The following is an 18,446-nucleotide window of genomic DNA, read 5'->3' as shown; positions in this document are numbered from 1 at the left end:
ATTGCAGGGAGAAGGTATTTAATGTATATTGATACCACAGTATATCCTTGATTCTCCTAAGAAGACAGTTTCCATGTTAGCACTGCTTTTCTTAGCTTTGCAGGCAGAATGGAACTGAGATACGACAGATTTTTGCTTGAGCTGGAAAGCAAAGTAAAGCTGTGAAATTCTGGTTTTCCTTTAGAAAATTCTGAATTGAGGCATCAGATATAGAATGCATGCAGATAGGAGGTTTTCTATGAGTAAATTCTCTCTGCTTCTAGCACTTGTGAGATTGTAAAAGGATACATTGGCACTTCCTCCTCTTTGAAGAATACACATAATATAGTAAAAATTGATTCTATTGTGACCAAGAGACTGCAATTTGAGAAAAGGTAGTTGTTTGTGACTGAGGGATGGAGCTTCAAGTGTGCTAGCTGGGAGCTGGGGTTAGATGTGTGTATCTCCTCTAAGGTGCACATCTTCACTGCACTCATTGAGCCTTTCATTGTCTGATAGGTTTGCAGTGCTCTCACTAAAAGCCTGAATGTCTTCCTTTCTAGTATTGATCCTTGCATGTTTCTGCACATTTTCAAGGGATTGGTCTACTGAGAGCTGCTTCCTTCAGTGCTCAATACTGATGTTTCCCTGGATCACAGTCCAGCTAGGGCATTGAATGGGGCAGGTGTCATGGGGAAAAGTAGTATGTGATTATGATTTAAACTGTAACATAATGCATGCAATTAAGAGTGGGAAGAGAGTTGTTTGAACTACTTCCTGTATGTTTGTTGTACAGTTATAGGTTCATAAAAATAGTAAAAAAATACTAAAATACTAGGCAAATGCCTAGTTCTGTCTTGTAGTTTATTTTCTCTGACCCTACTACCAAAAAGATGGGAGGCTGTTTTTATTCTACAGGTGCATTTGTGGGTAGAGTGATCTTTGTAGTTAAAATTGTGTTTGACCTTCAAAAAACCCTCATGTTTTAAATTAGTATATATATAATTTTTTATCATATGTCAAAACCAGCTTGTCCTAGAGGTTTCAAATAAAAGCCACAATTATATTTTAGTAGGTTGTTGACATAATTAGATTTTGGATGGGGAGACCTGTGTTTGGGAATGCACTCAGTGCTGCATCACTGAAATTGAAGTGGATCCTGCCAGCTCTTAGATTGTGGGGGAGAAATAAGGGAGTGGTGTGGATATTAAAGAGGCTGACTAGTCGTTTTCCTATCTTAATGGCTCTGCATGCAGTAGTCCCAGTTACTCCCTCTTCTTTGGGTTTGGTACAGCTTGGCTGCACTGCTTTGTTGCAGTGACTCTGGTAGTTTATGAAGTACATGAAAAGTTAATTCACTCCACTAACCCAGGAGAACACTTTCTTTTCTTTTCTTTTTATTTTGCTCTTTTTTTCTCCCTTCCTCCCTTGGATTAGCAAATTGAATTATCTTATTGTGTGGCCAGATGAGTGCCAGAGCAAGTAGGCAGTGTGAGGACAGCAGTGTCAAGCCAGGAAGAGGGGAATACTCATTTTTCCAGTAGAAAAGGTACATTTCATCTACTTTACTGTCTTATATGGCTGTGCCCTACACACTGCAGACTACTGCGGTCACACAGGAGGTAGGTTATGTATTAATCCAAGAAAACGAAAAATTAAGGTAATGGGTTTGTTCTATTAGTCTTTATTTGAGGTCCTTGATATGTAAAATGTCCATGGCCACATACAAAACATTCAGAACCCATCACTGGAAGAAAAAGGAGTTTCTCTGGAAAGTAAATGGGAAAAGAGGGAGGACAAGTAGTTCTGTTAAGCATTGTGGCCTTTGTACTAAGATAAGCAGGATTTTTGTTCCAGGATAACGTTGGTATCTTCTCCTTTATGGAATTTAGAGATGTAAATTTCAAGTATTTTCATAGTTTTATCTCTCCTAATTACTAATTTTGAAGTGTGTGGGTCTTGCGAATTGCAGGAAGGTGCTAGTAGGTAGGGATTTAGAGAAATGGTGGGGTTTTTTAAATTCAAAACAGAGATTAAAACATGGTTTTTCTTTTTATTCCTTGAATAGAATGTGATAAATTTTTCACATATGAGCCCAGAAAATCTGTTAGTTTTGTTTCTTCTTCTCTTTTTCTCCTCTGAGAAACTGTTACTGAAAAAATAGACTTTTCCTTAGCTAGGTGCTTTTCAGAGCTTTGGCATCATCCACTGGTGGGTCTGGGTGGCTGATTCAGATCCAACAACTGCAGCTCTCTTACTGTCTTCCTCCTTTGATTGATTCTGCTGCTGTTATTGCAAGGTTTGGTGTTCTTCTAATAGGGTCCTCTGTTTACTTGTTTCTATTCTTTTGAAACAAAATGCTTTATATTCTGATCTAGTCAGTGAAACTTAAGAGGGTATTGTCCTTGACAAATAGCTGAGCCTTTTGAAGTCTGTGTAGTGCGTTTTCCAGATCTCATTTTGTACTTAATTCCAAATAAAATTCTGGTTTTGCTCATTTTGTTTCTTTCCAGGAAGAACTGTAATTATTGAGCTTTTCAGAGACATAATAACAGAAGTGGTGCCACTCCCTGGCATTTCCAAGATGTTTCTTTTGTGCATGGGCTATTTAGTTAGTCTTCAGCTGTGGTATATGAAAAACTTGTAATCAATCCATTAGCAAGTCATTATGGTCTGAAAGTAGTAATACATTCAGTGCATTAAATCAGATGTTCTTGCAACTTTTCTCTCAAAATTACATGCCCAAATAATTTTGTTGATGATTTTTCTATTCATTTGCAAATATTTGCCCATCTAAATATGAATTCTATTCTGTGTTCAGAACCAAAGCCTTTTCAATTTTGTCTTATCTGTCTTCTTGAAGTGGATTGCACTTCAGAATTAGGAAGAAAAATATAGGAAGTTAGTGTGTCGTGATACCTTTTCAGTTTTCTCATGAGCATACTTATTTCCTGCTTACATTAATCCTCCCTTCTCTCCTCTCTACCCTGTGACCTAGCTGATTATTTAGTCCTATGGAACTGTATCATCACAGGAAAGTTGATCTTAGGAATTATTCTACTTCATAATTTAATTTACTAAACCCAAAATACTTAAAGGGGAATACTATAGTTTTACTTCCTTTTTCTTTTTTTCTTTGGAATTTTCCTAAAAATGGCCACATAGATGGACCTTTGTTCTGACATATACCCAGTATCTTTTCTCCAAGAATAGGTAAAAGCTGGTGGCAAGGTAGAGTTGAAAAAGGTTCAAGAACTATTTCTTGCTTTCTGCTGAGCCATTGTTAGCCTCCCATGTATTTTCTACTTCAAACTTTTCAGTCAGGTGTAGTTTCTGTTAAGGATTGTTCCTTCCACTTGGTCTTCACTTTTTCAACTGAGTCTTGAAAAGGCAATTCAGTAAAAATGACCTAATTTTTTATTCATGTTCAGCAATATATCAGCTCAATTAAATAATTAAAATATTGCTTTCCTACAATTTTTTTTTTTAATTGCAAGAAAGCTGTCCCAGTTTTGTGAGATTAGTGATGATTACTCTTCTGATCATTCATCTCCTCTTTCTTTAAATGATCATGTTTTCTTTTTATTGTATTTGGTTTCCAGAGGAGATAGTTAGGTAAAATGAGGGTGAAATCTCTCTTGTAGGAATGAGTTTTTGAGGTGATTCACTAGTCAAAAACACAGCTTGAATTTTAGCGTTGACTGTGACACTGGCTATTACAAATATTTTTTTAGTTTTAAGCAGAAATTAGTCAGGAAGCCTTTGAGGGGCCACTAAGTACCCAGCACTTGTTTAGCTTTTGCATTAGCAAAGAGTTTTGAAGAATGATAGCAACTTGTTGACATAAGAATTATGGAACCTGTACATTTTTTTTCATATTACAGATAATATTGCCCTTGGTTGGTCATTTTGTGTTTGTTTTACTATTACAGTTCTTGTTGTTAGCATAATAAAAGGTCTTTTTCAAAAACTGTTTTCCTTCTAAATGTTGCTCAGTCATCATGCTCTCACAATCATTTAAACATCATGTGGATTATTTTATTGGGCCAGATTGGTGATAATTGGGTAGAGCCTTTATTTTGATGAAGTCATTGTATACTTGAATCTTGAACAGCTTTAGTGAAATTTTTTAGTTCTAAGTATGTCATAATTCCTGCCTGTTTGTTTAAATAAGTGTTTTTAGTTTCAACTCTTAGCATTTTGATCACAAATTCTGTAGTGTATTTTTAATTAATCACATCTTAGTTAATCAGCTTTTAAATTCACCTTGTGATCTCTTTTTAGACAAGCTCCAGTCCTAATATATTACAAGGAATCCTATGCCTAACTGTTGCTGAGTGCTCTTCTGAGAGGTGCAATTGCAATTGCATACCCATTATCAGTCCTACAGATGCATATTATGTAGCATACCAGAAAGAGGCAGGAGCTCCTCAAGGTCTGGAATGAAGATTGGAAGCATATGGGTGTTTTTCAGCTGAAAACAGATTCCTGATGGAGGGAATTGTCTCCAGTTGTTTTCTGGGGAGTGGGGAGTTGCAGCGAGGCTTCTGATGAACATGCTTTTTTGTTTGTTTGTTTGTTTGTTTTTTCCCTTCTTTTGTAGATAGTGCTGTATGGCTTTGTTCTCTTCAGTTTTTGTCTGAGTTGGAAAACGGTAAGAAAGATAATGTTGCTGGCACAGAACTGGAATTAGTGAAAAGGAATACTTGGATATAGTCAGTAGGAGTATTATGAAAAAGAATAAGTATTTAAAAGAAGAACACTACCCAAAACCAAAACAGAATTAGCGAAAAAGTACATCAAGAATGAGCAATGGAAAAATACATTCACACAAAAGAAATCAGGTTAAATTTAAGCTTGGATATCAATTGAGTCAATCACTTGAAAGCCCAGATCTGTCACAAAAATTTTTAAAATTATTTTTTAAGTTTGACAATAACAATATTTGAAAGAAGGTAGCCGTTTCAGAAAATGTATCATTATTTCCCTAATCATAGTTAGCCACTTTGTGCTGAATCTTTATACCCTGTTTCTTTTCTTTTCTTGGTTCTTTTTCTCATTCCAAATTTTATTTTTGGCTTCCTTGAGCATGGGTGAGTTTCTGTTTGCCCCAGGTCTTAGTGCAGTCAATGGCTCTTCAGGCACTGCAGATTACATCTGTGTGTGGCAGGATCTGTTTTTACACGGCAATACAAAGCCCAGTATAATTGTGTTGCATTATATTGTTTAGCTTACGCTGGGAAGTTGATTGCTAGTCATTAACCAATATTGTCTTTTTTCTGTTTTCCTGAAATAAATATTACTTTCTCCAATATTTGAAACTTCTAAATGACATGTAATTGTCTTGCATACTGGATGTGTAATTTTTTCTACCATCCCTTAAACAAGCACACCTTGCTTTTCTCCATTTTTGTGGCCTTGCGTTTTCTTTAGCACACTTTATTGGCAACTTCAGCTGTCAAAGTTAAATGTATAAGGTGTTGTGTTGAAGCTGCAAATAGCAACAGTCACCTTCCCCCTTAGGGCAGACTGATACTCCAGAGTCTGGTTTGTATTGAACTCTTGGAGGATTGTCATTGCACATGGCTTGTTTCAAAATGCTGCCTGGTTACTGGCTTTGAGGAGGTCACTGTTTGTAACAGATCTGGGAACTAAGTTGTGCAACAATCACCTTTCAATACCTGCACCTAGTTGAAGTGTTTTAAAGGTGTTTTTTATTCAACATGGCTTGAGTTCTAGTTTAAGAAGTGAGAATTTTTTTTCTGCCGGAGTTTCTGATGTTGCTTTTGGTTTCAAATTTTACTTACCCCATTTATGTACCCCACACAATAACCATTTTCAGTTGGTTTGGTTAATACGGCTGGGTATTTACTTGAATGTCTAACAAAATGAATTCCATTGAATATTGTCTGGACAAACTCTAGCATATAGTAAAGTCTTTTGAGATATGGTAGTAAAAATAGAGGATGAACCATCAAGACATGAAAGTGATCAAGGAAGTCATGAGTCATTCGTTGTCCAGCTGAGGCAAATGGAACCCTTTAATTTAATTTAAAAGTATGAATATTATCAAACACACTGCAACTTTTTTAGTGTAGTTAATGAAACTAATTGAAATAGCACTGTGGGACAAGACTAGTTTTAAGAGTTTAAGATCCTTGCGTCCTTGAATTTTGTGAGTCTTTCCCTTTGTGCAGTTTCATTCTGAAACCAAGAAAAGCATTAAGCCTTGCTATTTTTATCTGTTGTGGTTTTTGAGAGACAATACCATTGATCTTCAAAAAAATTTATTCAATAATGTCCATGTATTGTTTTATTTATATAGTTATTTCCATAGGAATTCTTCCTTTCTATTCAAGATACTTATTCACATTAGGGGTCACTGATCTAAAGCAGATTTAGAAGACCAACTGCATTAGTGCATCATGAGATGAGAGACTAAAGATTTAATCATTGGGTGTGTTATAAAACATGGTTGAGCCAGTGAAAAAAGAATAAAATTACACACTGAAACATTTTACAAAGTATATAGTTTTAATCTGTAATGGATAAATATGGGAAGCTACTTTATATTTGGATAGTAATTGTGGTGAAGACTGGAGCAGGTTGTCGAGGGAAGTGGTGGATGCCCCATCCCTAGAGGTGTTCAAGGCCAGGTGGGGCCCTGAGCAACCTGGTCTAGTCGAAGGTGCCCGTGCAGGGAGTTGGAACTCGATGAGTTTTGGAGATCCCTTCCGACCCAAGCCATTCTGTGATTCTGTATTAATAATCCTGACACTTCCTATAGATTTGTCTAAATGTAAGAAGTCCTGTGAGGCTTAGGGGGATTTGGTGTAATTGCCTTGTTTTTTCGTAGCAGCTTAAATAGAGCTACCTGCTTGGCTGTCCTGGTCCTGCTCTGTTCTTCCCTTTTCTCCCACCCTCATCTGCACAGCCTCACCCCTTTTGCTTTGGTCCTACACTGGTGTGTATCTTCTGGGCACCGTTCATTTGTTACGGGAGTGGAGAAGAGCACAGGAGTTATTCTGTGGCAGCTGAGCATTGCAATCGCCCAACTCAGCTGCCCGGGCACGTGAGGCAAGCAGCCACTGCAAAGGGAGGAGTCCCGGCTTTGTACCTGGGGTCTGAGGGTTGTGATCCTGACAGCAGAGAAACTGCCTTGAGCTAGTATGAAACTGCAGCTTCTTCCCTTTAGCATTTGTAAGGTGAGGCTTAAAACTGCCCGTTTGCCTGTCCACTGAGTCTTCAACTCTAGGGTTGAAAGTAACTCGATACAGTGAAGTTCTGGCCATGCAAGCAACTTATGACAGGGTATCTTAATCTGTGCATTAGTGTTGTTAGTATATATTAATTGGATAGTCCATATTAATTTTGCATAGTAACTCCTATTCCATGGCAGATTCAGGGAACACAAGGTACTTCACACAAAGTAAGCACTTGAGATTTGCTGCAGTACAAGTGTGTACGCAGGAGCTGCTAACAAGGAAGAGGTGCTACAGTATAAATTTCACATCCCCTACTGCTCCTGTATTTACATCTTCAAATTTAATTAAGCTGCCTTCCCCATTTAAGCTAGTAAAACTTAGGCACAAGTTGCTTCCCTCTCATAAATTCCAGATACACTGGAATTTTACCAAATATTAAAAGCTGTACAGAATCTGAAAGTATGTTTTTGTTCTCTCTAACAAAACCTGCAAAAATATCTGAAAAGCACTTTGAAGTCGAGGATAAAATTTGAATAAAAATCAGTCTTTGGAGCTCTGTTGTACTTAGAATGAAAATAACAGATAATAAAGAATAATTGTTTTGTCATTATTATTCAGTATTCTTTTATTTTTCAGCTGCTTTTCTGTCTGCAAAAGATAGCAAGTTGATAGTTACTGGTATATTCTAGACCAGCTGTTTTCTAACTGTAGAGTTCAACTTCTGTGGAGGTATTGGTGGACGTAGTTGGGCCATTATTAATGAAGCATCTCTTTAATCCATAATGGTGCTGGTGTGTTTATCTTGCAATGCCAGGAGAATGCACTCCTTTAAAATGCTTGTGTGCCTGGATGAGGTGGCCCTTAATCTGTTCATCTTGGGGACCAAGTACAGGAAATATTTATATTTTTTCTCTCCCTCCCTCTAGCTTGCAATAGGATATGGCTTGTGCATTCAAGGTTAAAGGGCAAAAAAGCCCCACTTCTGAAATTCTAGCAACACTGGGAAAGCACTTCGCCTTTTATTTGAAGTAAAGCAATCCTATTAATATAAAATAGAGAGAAAAACATATACAGGAGAACAAGTAATGTCTGGTTTCTTTGGGATGTGTCCTGTATCCCAAACTGTACTGAATCTCAACATGCACGTTGGCTCACTCTTTTGGTGTGGGGAAAACAAGTTGTTCTGTTCCCCACAATGTTTTGTGGGGAAAATAACTTGAGTGGCAAATGCCCTTCAAAGGCAGTGAGAGCACAAAGGGGCCGTGTGAGCACAGGTCAGCCAGCAGGCTGTAAGGGGCTGGGAATTGTTGAACTTGAAGCACAGTGTTTCTAGTGGGACAATGGGCTTGTTCTTTTGAACTTGTTCTGCTCAGTTCTCCATTTTCCTGAAACTTTTAGGAGCTTTGTAACTCTGAAATTTCCAGCTCTATAAAGCTTGCTGCTGGGAGGAACGATTGGTGGAAATAAAATGCTTGCTTAAGCCTTATTTCCTGGGGTAACTAAAATTGGTTTCAGTAAGAGTTTTAATTGCTAACCGTGTGGTAGAAGGAGAATACATTTTTTAAAAATCCTGATGTGCAGGAAATTCCACCTGAACATGAGGAAGAATTTCACTGTGCAGGTACCTCACACTGGAACAAATTGCCTGCAGAGGTTATGGAGTCTCCATCGCTGGAGATATTGAAGAACTGTCTGGACACAATCCTGTGCCATGTGCTCTAGGATAACCCTGCTTGAGAAGGAGAGGTATGGCCAGATGATCCACTCTAAGTCCTTCCAACCTTACCCATTCCAAGATTCTATGAAACAGAATAACTTAAAGAATACAGGATGTGAATTGTTCCAGCCTTTAAAAATGGAACTCATAATGATCTATCTTAATCAACTTCGTATGCTTGTGTCCATATTTAGTTCCGTCTTAAAATGCTGTAAAATATTTTTGGTAAACCAGAAGATTATTTCTCTACTGCAACAGCGTGGTCAGTGTTTCTTAACATAGCTTTTGATGTAGCTGAGCTTAACTGAGTTTGAAGTCTAATTTTTTATGTTGGAGACATAAAATGAGTAAGTTCCATAGTAACTGTGGGTAGTTCTGAAAGTAATCAACTTGTTCACTAAAGTACAAACAAAAAGCATGACTTGATCCCTTTTTGTGGATGGGGTTACAGTACCACTTCCTCTTGTTTGGTTTGGTGCCTGGAGAAGTATGTGTAGTTTGGAGTTCTTCCCATTTAAGCCTTCCCTTTCACATGTCTTCCTTTATTTTTTTTTTAAGGTGAAAAAATTATTGAACATACAACAGAAAATCTATATAGATTTCCTCCCATAGAAGACTTGAATTCAAGATTCCTGTCCGTTGAAAGACACACTTGCATTCATTTAATAGCCTTTAAAAATATTTGTAGTATGATACTAATAAAAGCATTTTCCAGTGGTCTCCAAGTATTCTGAAATTAATCAAATTTTTGTTGTAGCATTCTGAAAAAAATATATGTTAGTGTACCGAATCAAGTTTAAATCCCCAGTCATAGTTAAACCAGGTTATAAAGTCCACATGGAAAGAGACTGCTTACTTAGCAGTGAGGACTTCTGATTGTGATTTAGTTGAAGGGTTGTAATCTACCTGCTCAAACAAGTTCTTGCATAAAAATGTTGAGCTCTATGTGTTAATTCTGAAAGTTTATTTTGATAATTCACTTGCAACTGTTTAATCACATTTAGTAGATAAGAGATAGTAGAAGAAATAGAATTAAGACTTACCATGCTAGTAGCTATATTGCTGTGTGTTGGCTGCATAAAGGAAAGGAGTGAGTAAGCCCCACAAACAGATGTGAAATAGCTTCTCTGTGGGGAAATCATTTACTGGGTGCTAATTACAGGCTGGTTTAAAATCTTTGCAATAAGTAGAATTGATCATTAAAAGCACAGTTATTCTCAGCATTGTGAAATGTCTTACTCTGCTTTCTGTCTTGCTAAATTTCTAATACTGTCATTTTGACAGCTTTTTCATATGGTCATGCATTGAGAAAGTGTTTGTTACATTTGGTACCTTTCAGTTTCATTTCATGGGAAGGAGAGAGATAGGAGGACACAAACATTAAAGAAATGCCATATTCCAAACTGCAAGGTTAGATTTCTTTTGGACTATTTGGCTTCTGATTAAAGAACCAAACAAATAATTAAAATATAAGGCATTTTAAGCCTTGTTCTAGTCAGTTTTTATATGAATCTCCAGGAAGAGGACATCCCATCAGGAAAAGATGTAAAAATCAAGCCTAATGTTTTTGTCTGATACTGAAAAATGCTGAGTAAAAAAATCTGATCTCTTTACATCAGGGCTACTGTGCTAATTTTTAAACAATTTTGATTTTAAGTTTGTCCTGGTATTAATTACTTCATAAAGTACCCATGTAACTCAACATAATTATGGCACAGAATTATTTTTATGCTTTGTGCATGCACACATACTCTGTCTCTTTTCAGACAGTGAAGATTGCCTAGAGCAAACATCTCTTGCCACTTTAAGGCAAAAGTTTGAGCTTTTTCTTGCTTTGTAAAATAAGTTCATCCAACTTTCTTTTTTTTTTTTTTTTTATAATGCAGGGCTTGTGTTACTGATCTTGGAACAAACAACTCAGTGTATTTCCAAGAAAAATACATCTGTGGACTTGGCTGTTGAGGGTAATTGTAAAAAGCTCCAAAGCATTCCATAAGGGAGAGGATAAAATGCATCAAATATTTTGTGTGGAGCATGATAAATGTTCTTCATGTTACAGTGGAGATGTAGCAAAGAATAATAATTGAATACCTTTTTGAAGTTATGTATCTGTATTGCTATGAATGGATGTGGAGATCAGTAACATTGATATCAAGAATTGTTCTCAATCACTTCAACTTTTATGTTCTGTGTATTCATGCATTGTGTCAAGAAGTAAAATGGAATTGAAAGGAGGAAGGTAGATATTAAAACTACTTCAATACATGCTTTTCTTAGGAAAGTAAGCTTATATTCGTACCCACAAAATAAGTAATTCCTGGTATGAAGGAAGAAAAAATTTGCATTGCCTTGAATGTAATTTAATCTTACTAAGTATCTTGAGTCACAAGCTAAACGCCATATATTTCACAATTTTGGGGAAAGTGAAATCACCACCCTTGGGAGGTTAAGAGGTCCAGTCTTATTTGCAAAATCCTTTTTGTTTTTTCAGTAGTGCTCAGGGCTGTGGTCAGTACTTGGCCAATGCAAATAAAACCATCTCATCACACACAGCATACAAAATCACTTGAAATATGCCATGATGGAGACATTGAGAATAGGAAGTGGAAGAAGAGGACTTGACTGCTTAAGATTGCATTCTGCCTGTGTGCAACGCCTGATTTGTATTTGTTTGTTTATTTATTTTCCTGTTTGCTTATTTCAGCAATAGTGTAGTGTGAAATGGAATAGAGGGAAAGGAAGGATTTCTGTAGCTTTCATCACAGGGAGCTTTTTTTCAAAGATGATTTGGTTATGATTTCTTTGGCTGGCTTGTCACAATCGTTTCTAAAGGCTACTTAACAGATGTACTGTTTCATTAGCATACTTGGTATGCTAATCTCTCCAGAGATGACCTCTTCTGACCATGTGAAATAGGGAATTTTAAAAATAATTTCTTTTATGCAATTCCTTAATCTGAATGAGAGCAATGGACAAAAAATGAACACTTGATTGTTTGAACACAAATTAAGCTACTCTTATAAGCAGTTATTAGCCTTTATTTTAGCTGTTTATTGAAAGCAGCTTTTGAAAAGTATTGCTGTTCAGTGTGGGGAGGCTGCAGAGAAGTACATTCACAACAAATTATGTTTTCTTAATGTGGAGATTGGGAATGTGAAATGAGTTGTTTCTTTAATAAATGCAAAATATCATTATTGTCCAGTATCAAAGAATAAAACAGGATTGTTCTTTTAACAGCTTTATCCTAGTTTCCAATAATGGAGGAGGTTTTAGTGTTTACATGGGGTAACTTAAAAGGAAAAATTAAATCTTCAGGTACTTCTCATTACTATAAGAACAAGATATGTATAAAAAGGTTTTTGATTGTAGTGTAAGACTGTATTCATGTAAACACCAGTCCTAAGCAAGGTTTTCTAATCAGTCTTTTAATGATTTGCTTGTTTACCACTATTCCCTGTAAATTTTATTTTTTATTTATTTTTATGTATTTTAGTTTTATGTCAAGTTGGTGTAGGACTTTGTTTCAATCTACTGTTCTTAATACAGTTTGATCTCTTAGCTTCTACTAGTGATTGTGATATGTTGTTTCTTTTCCCCCTTAATAGCGTCACAATTTTTTTGGGGGGATAGTGGCTTAGCCACTTCACCTGCCAGTTCCCTCTGCACCTCCATGTTTCTGATCAGATCCAATGGATTTGTGCACCTTCAGGTTCTTTAGGTGGCCTTGACCCTGATCTCCTACAATGGATGGTTTTTCATTCTCCCAGTCCCTGCCTTTGTCTTCTATGACTTGGGTAGTGTGGCTGGCGTTTTTGCTGGGGAAGAGCAGGGCAAAAAAGTGGTTGAGTGCCTGAGCCTTCTCTATATCCCAGGTAACTAGGTCACTCTTTTCCTTCTGGAGAGGGCCCACATTTTGTCTAGTATTTCTTTTTTTTTTGACATATCCAAAGAAACTTTTCTTGTTGCCCTTGGCATCACTGCCCAGATTATTCTTTCAGGGCACTAGCTTTCCTTGCCCAGTCCATAGCTGTTCATATGGTATTTCTGCCAAGCTGCTTGTCCTTGCTTCAGTCCTCTCTAGGTTTCTTTTTTGAGTGAGTTTGAGTTTGTCCAGAAACTGCTTTTCATCTATGCAGGCCTCCTGGCAAATCTGCCCATCTTCTCCCTGTTGGGATGCATCTCATCTGAACTTTGAGGATGTGATCCTTGAATATTAATGTGTTTTCTAGAACCCCTCTTCTCTTCAGGGCTATATCCTAGCCTAAGGAAGAGACTGAAGATCCCTGAAGAGGCCAAAGTCTGCTTTCCTGAAGTCGAGGGCAGCGAGATTTCTGTCCACTCTCCTCGCTGCCCTAAGGATCTCAAACTCCTCCATGGAGTCACTGCAGCCAAGGCTGTCCTTGAGCTTCATATTCCCCACCAGCCCCTCCTTGTTGGTGAGGACACGGTCCACCAGCCCTTCTTTGTTGGCTTCTCTAGCACTTGCAGAATGAAGTTAGGATCAATGCGTTCCAGGAACTTCCTGTGCTGCTTACACCCTGCTGTGTTATCCCTCCAACAGATACTGGGGTGGTTGAAGTCGTCCATGAGGACCTGGACTTATGAATGTGAGGACACTCCTGTCTGTCCATTGAGGGCCTTACCTGCTCATTGTTACAGGTTAAGTGAAGCAGACACCCCCTATAATGGCACCTGTCCCTGCCCTCCTTTTAATCGTGGTCCATAAGCTCTCAGTCAGCTCCTCATCCATCCCCAGGTGGAGCTCTGTGCTGGTTACTGATGTGGAAGGTGATACCCCCTCCTTTCTGCCTTGCCTGTCATTCCTAAAGACCCTAGATCTTTCCATTCCAACACTCCAGTCACAGAAGCCATCCCACCACGTCTCTCTATGCCTTCCTGGCAACTGTCGTTCAAAGACGTCTTCACCAATTTGGCAAACCTGTGTCCAAAGATAATCTTCCCCTTCTCTGATAGATAAACACCAGCAGTGCCACCAGCACACCAGGTTTTTCAAAGTGAGCCCCATGGTCTAAGTAGCCAAACCTCTGTGTGTGGCACAGTCCTGGAACCATTTATTGATTCTCCAAATTCAACTGGCCCTTCCAAACCCTTCCTTTTAACTGGGAAGATTGATGTGAAAACAGAGTGCTTTATCATTGCCCTGTAATCCTTGGTACTTCTCTGGTTGTTCCTGGCTGTATCACTGGTACCCACATGAAATGATAGCAGCTGGTAATTATCACTGGACTGGATCTTTTTTTCATACTGTGACACTCCAGTGACTGATAACCATCAGGTAAGCCTTATGTTTCGTACATACCTCTGCAGCGTTTGTATGTTGATACTGGCGTAACTGCAAAGGACATGGTCGCAGGATTCTTTTTTTTTAAGTCATTATAGTATAAAAAACAGAGTAGGATAAGGTCTTTAAGCCACTGTCCCTCAAAATCAAAACCCGAAAGCAGCTTGGACTGCCGCTGCACTGCTGGCAGAAAAAGAAGTCTATTTCAGTTGCTGATCTGACAACTATTCCTGTGTGTCACAGCGGTAAAATAGACGTGGATCTAATTCTGACCTGGACCAGAGGGAGAGGATGCTTGTGCAGTCCCAGAGCTGCAGCAAAGTTACAGAGCAGATTTACTGCCTGACAGAGGGCAACAGCCTCCTGGGCTGCTTTCCTGGCCTTATTCCATCAGGTGCAGGGGGTGACCTGTAGGACAAGAAGAGTGCCTGGGTCCCTTCTGTAGAGATCTCAAACCCCTCGAATGCAGGAGGAAAATCTCTCTTTTTGCCTAGTAATATTCACAGCTGGAAGATCTTTTTTTGGAATTGAAATATGAGGAAGTAATGCTTCTTCCTTCAAATGCTGCTGGGTACTCTGCATCCTATTTATGCTAGGATCAGCCTGTACCCTCCTGTTGCACCACTGTAAAGCTGAAGGTGTGGCTGGCTGACTCTTCCTCCCCACCTCCCCCTTCTCCCCTGCCCCTTTTCCTTTCTCTCCTAGTCACAGACTGCCTGAGAAATACATTGCCGTTGCTTTATAGATTTGGTACAACTCTGTAACTCTTGTTTTAGTCTTTTATGGTAGGCAGTGTAGGTAATGTGCATATCTACCTATGTAGGATTGTACTAATTAAAGCAGTAAGGGGCATGACTGAGCTTTATAAAAGTAATTTCTTGTTTTTATTTTTTTTTTTGTTTCTCATCTGTTAGTTATATCTTGTTCCTTTTTTTTCTTCTTAAGCTTAAAATAACTTGTAGAAAAATCTTTTTTTATGATGGTGGATCTAGCAGGTGTTCTCTGTCTATAAACAAAAGTTCTGGGGATTTTTCAGACATGAGATTCAAGGAGATTTATATATTTTTATTTTACCTGCTTTCCTCCACCATCTTTCTGTAGAAGAAGAGCATCAACCACAAGACTGAAGGCATGGAGGGCAAAGAAGGTAAAAGAGTGCAGTGTAGTGATTAAGAAGGTTTCTTTGCTCTCAGTATTTCTTTTGTACTGTAAAATTTTATCGTGGCTACATCTTTCAGTCCACACTGGAAATGACATCCTTTAGACATAGTGTGAGGCTTCAGAATGATTTTTTAATCTGCCTTTCAAGAAATTGTGGCCAAATTAAAATATTTGAGCTGAAGTGGACCAGGTCAAATACTTCAGAAGCATAATACCTCAAGGGTATCGTTCCAAGCCCTGTCAGTTACATCTTAGTAGTTTTAGGAGAGAAGCCAACAGACCAAGAAGGACTGAGATTTTTATGAGATGTTTTGGTTTAGTGATTAGGGCAGATATCCTAATCTCATTCCTGTTCCCCATTTTAGCAAGGAAGTTAAATTGAATGGATAAGTGGCTTTTCTTTCACTTGAGTTACCTGTCTTCTTCCACCTTACATATTTGTTTGCTTACCATCCAGTTCCAATCTTGTCCAGTAATCTAATAAAATTTTAATGAACTTTATAACTAATATCAATATTTCTTTAAACTTGTCAGAATGGCAAGTTTCATGTTCAGGGCTGTATGCATTTGAATATTTCTAGCGGGATGTGTTCAGGTGAATTTTCCAGTCAGTGAAATATTTGAAAATAATGATATTTCAATTGCTGAAAATCTGGGAATTTTTGGTCATTTTTCCTAAGTATGTGAATTCATCTTCTCATTTTGATGGAGAATTTCAATGGTTTTAATCATAAATTACCTTATTTATGCTTCCTTTGCCTTTTATTTTAACAACCTTTTAAAGGAATATTTTGATTAACCTTTATGGCCAACACTTGTGAAGTACGCTTAAGTGTACAAAAGGTCCATAAATACTTGAAAAATATTTTTATTGATCATTAACCTAAGCCATTTAAATTTAGATGGGTATTTATTTATTTAAGGGCTTTGAGGAGCAACATTACACACTACTGTGGCATGACATATGGCTTCTGTAGATTGAATTCCAGATCTCAGTGGAAGGTTCTTCAGTCCTGCAGCTTTCCTATTTTTTTTTTTTTTGTTTGGGTTTGCTGTTTTTGTTGCACAGGTTTTTCCTGCACGGGATACCCTCTTTGTTAACAAAATCCCTTGGTGTACTAGCCCTAGGAATTAGTGAGAGTAGTTTCAGTCAGGAGGCTCTTGTCTCTCTTTCTGAGATGACAGCAAAGTGAGCAGAGAATTACGAAAGCACCAAGGATAGTTACATGAGTTTCATGACTAAACATTTAGAAGCCATCCTAGAGCATGAGTTATTTTCTTGTTTTTAAAGTCCCTATGATGACAGATGAGCCCTTCCCTTTGCTTTGGAAAAGTGGTCTTAATTTTCTAGCTGCCCTACGTGTGGCTTTAAGCTTACTTTGCTAAAGCATTAGGTGCTCTGAGATGTAACAGAAATAAATGAGAGCATTTGAATACCAGTATATTGTGTGAAACTGGGTGCTTTAAAATTAAATACTGATGGGTTTGGAACTTAAATATTCAAGACTTAGATATTTCAGTGTTAAAAAGCTCTCTACAGTTCCCCATTTACATGAAACCCTCTCTACAAATACTTGTGGAGGTTTTACCATAAGCATTAATGAATTTCTCGTGTGGTGGTGTTGAGCATGGCAGATGAAGTCAGGAGGAAGTTAATAATTCAGGAAAGGTTTTTAGTGATGTGTAGTTAATAAGGCACAGGCTAATCAAATGATGGGGAGAGGAAAAGGAACGCTGATTAACTGACTGTTAAGCTCTTTGTTTTAACCTGAGTACGGTAGAGTCCTGATTAAAATATGTGGTGATGTCGTTAGAGGTTGGTTTCTAATGCATGTATGTAAGTAGGTTAATTATGATCACCCACGGAACACCTTGTGTGTTACACTACCCCACTTCAGAGGGTTTTACATAGTAGACAATATTACTGTGCTGTTTACCACTTACAACTTCACAGGTTTAAAGCAATTATCTTTTAATATAATTTTTAAATACTTATTAAAAATATTAAATTACTGTTACTTTTAATATCAATTATATGGATACAATAATCTTCTGAGGGTTGAAGTTGCCTTCAGTTCGGTCTTTTCTTTCTTTGGCGTAGATTTCTCCATTTCAGTCAAAAATAGAACTGCTGGCACTGGTATTTTTTTATTACATTGAGTGGTCAATAAAGGAGTCCTGGTAGGCACTTCTCCAGTGGGTGTTGTTTGCTGACAGCATTTCTTTCTGATTTGGTTACTGGCTTCAATTTCAGGTCTTCTCCAGTCATTTCTGCCTCCATCACTGCTCTCATTTCTGATTTCTCCCTAATCATGGCTTACTTCTGACATTTACCTTTCTTGAGTCCTGATTCCAGAATCTGTCTAGGTTGGGTTCAAGTGTCTTATTGTGGTGTGGTGATGTTCTCTCCTGTGTCTTCTACTCCTCCTGTTTGCTTCAACATGGGATGAGTTGAAAGTAATGGGAAAAAGATGCCTTATTTTTGGTTCTAACTGGCACTGTAATACTAAAACAGTGTGCTCCACAAATGTATTTGACTAACTCTGTGTAGACAGATGTGTTGAGAGAATTTATCTCTGTCCTTGTTGAATAAATATACACGAGGAAGGTTTTCAAAAGCCTTTTACTTGTTTTTGACCATTTGGATGGATTTGTACAAGAGCAATAACACAAGGTACAAACTGATACTCAGACCTCCTGCCACATTTCAATATCAGTTTGCATATATGAAGTACAAGTAGTATTTTTTAAAGATAGTGACACAGAATATTCTGCTCTAACCTTATTTTAGAAATATTTCAGTCATTTCTTCAGAAATTTCCCCAAATTTACTAAGCAATTGTATGAGAAGGTAAACTTAATTGTAGCAAATACTTAAACAGCTGGAAACAGGAACTTAAAAGGGCAAATAATGGGCAACAGAGGGCTTCTGGCTTTGTCAGTACTGTGTCTCAGCTGGGTGCAGAGCTTTTTTAAATGTTTTTTTAAAATATTCATAAGTACTAGTAATAATAATTGTATACCATTAAAATTACACTATTTTCAGTCTTAATGTGGAGGACTACAGTGCTTAAAAGTTGGA

At 37.6% G+C, this 18,446-nt stretch overlaps 1 protein-coding gene across 9 annotated transcripts in view; it reads left to right on the top strand.

The window, feature by feature from the left end:
* The window catches only part of CEP170 (centrosomal protein 170), a 92,858-nt gene that overhangs the window by 2,309 nt on the left and 72,103 nt on the right, over window positions 1–18,446 (top strand). The gene's annotated exons all lie outside the window — the stretch shown is intronic.

The sequence above is a fragment of the Sturnus vulgaris genome, chromosome 3, assembly GCF_052056855.1.
Source record: "Sturnus vulgaris isolate bStuVul1 chromosome 3, bStuVul1.hap1, whole genome shotgun sequence".
Classification (NCBI taxonomy): domain Eukaryota; kingdom Metazoa; phylum Chordata; class Aves; order Passeriformes; family Sturnidae; genus Sturnus; species Sturnus vulgaris.
Note: the sequence above shows the minus strand (reverse complement) of the source record. Positions and strands in the feature narration are given on the sequence as shown.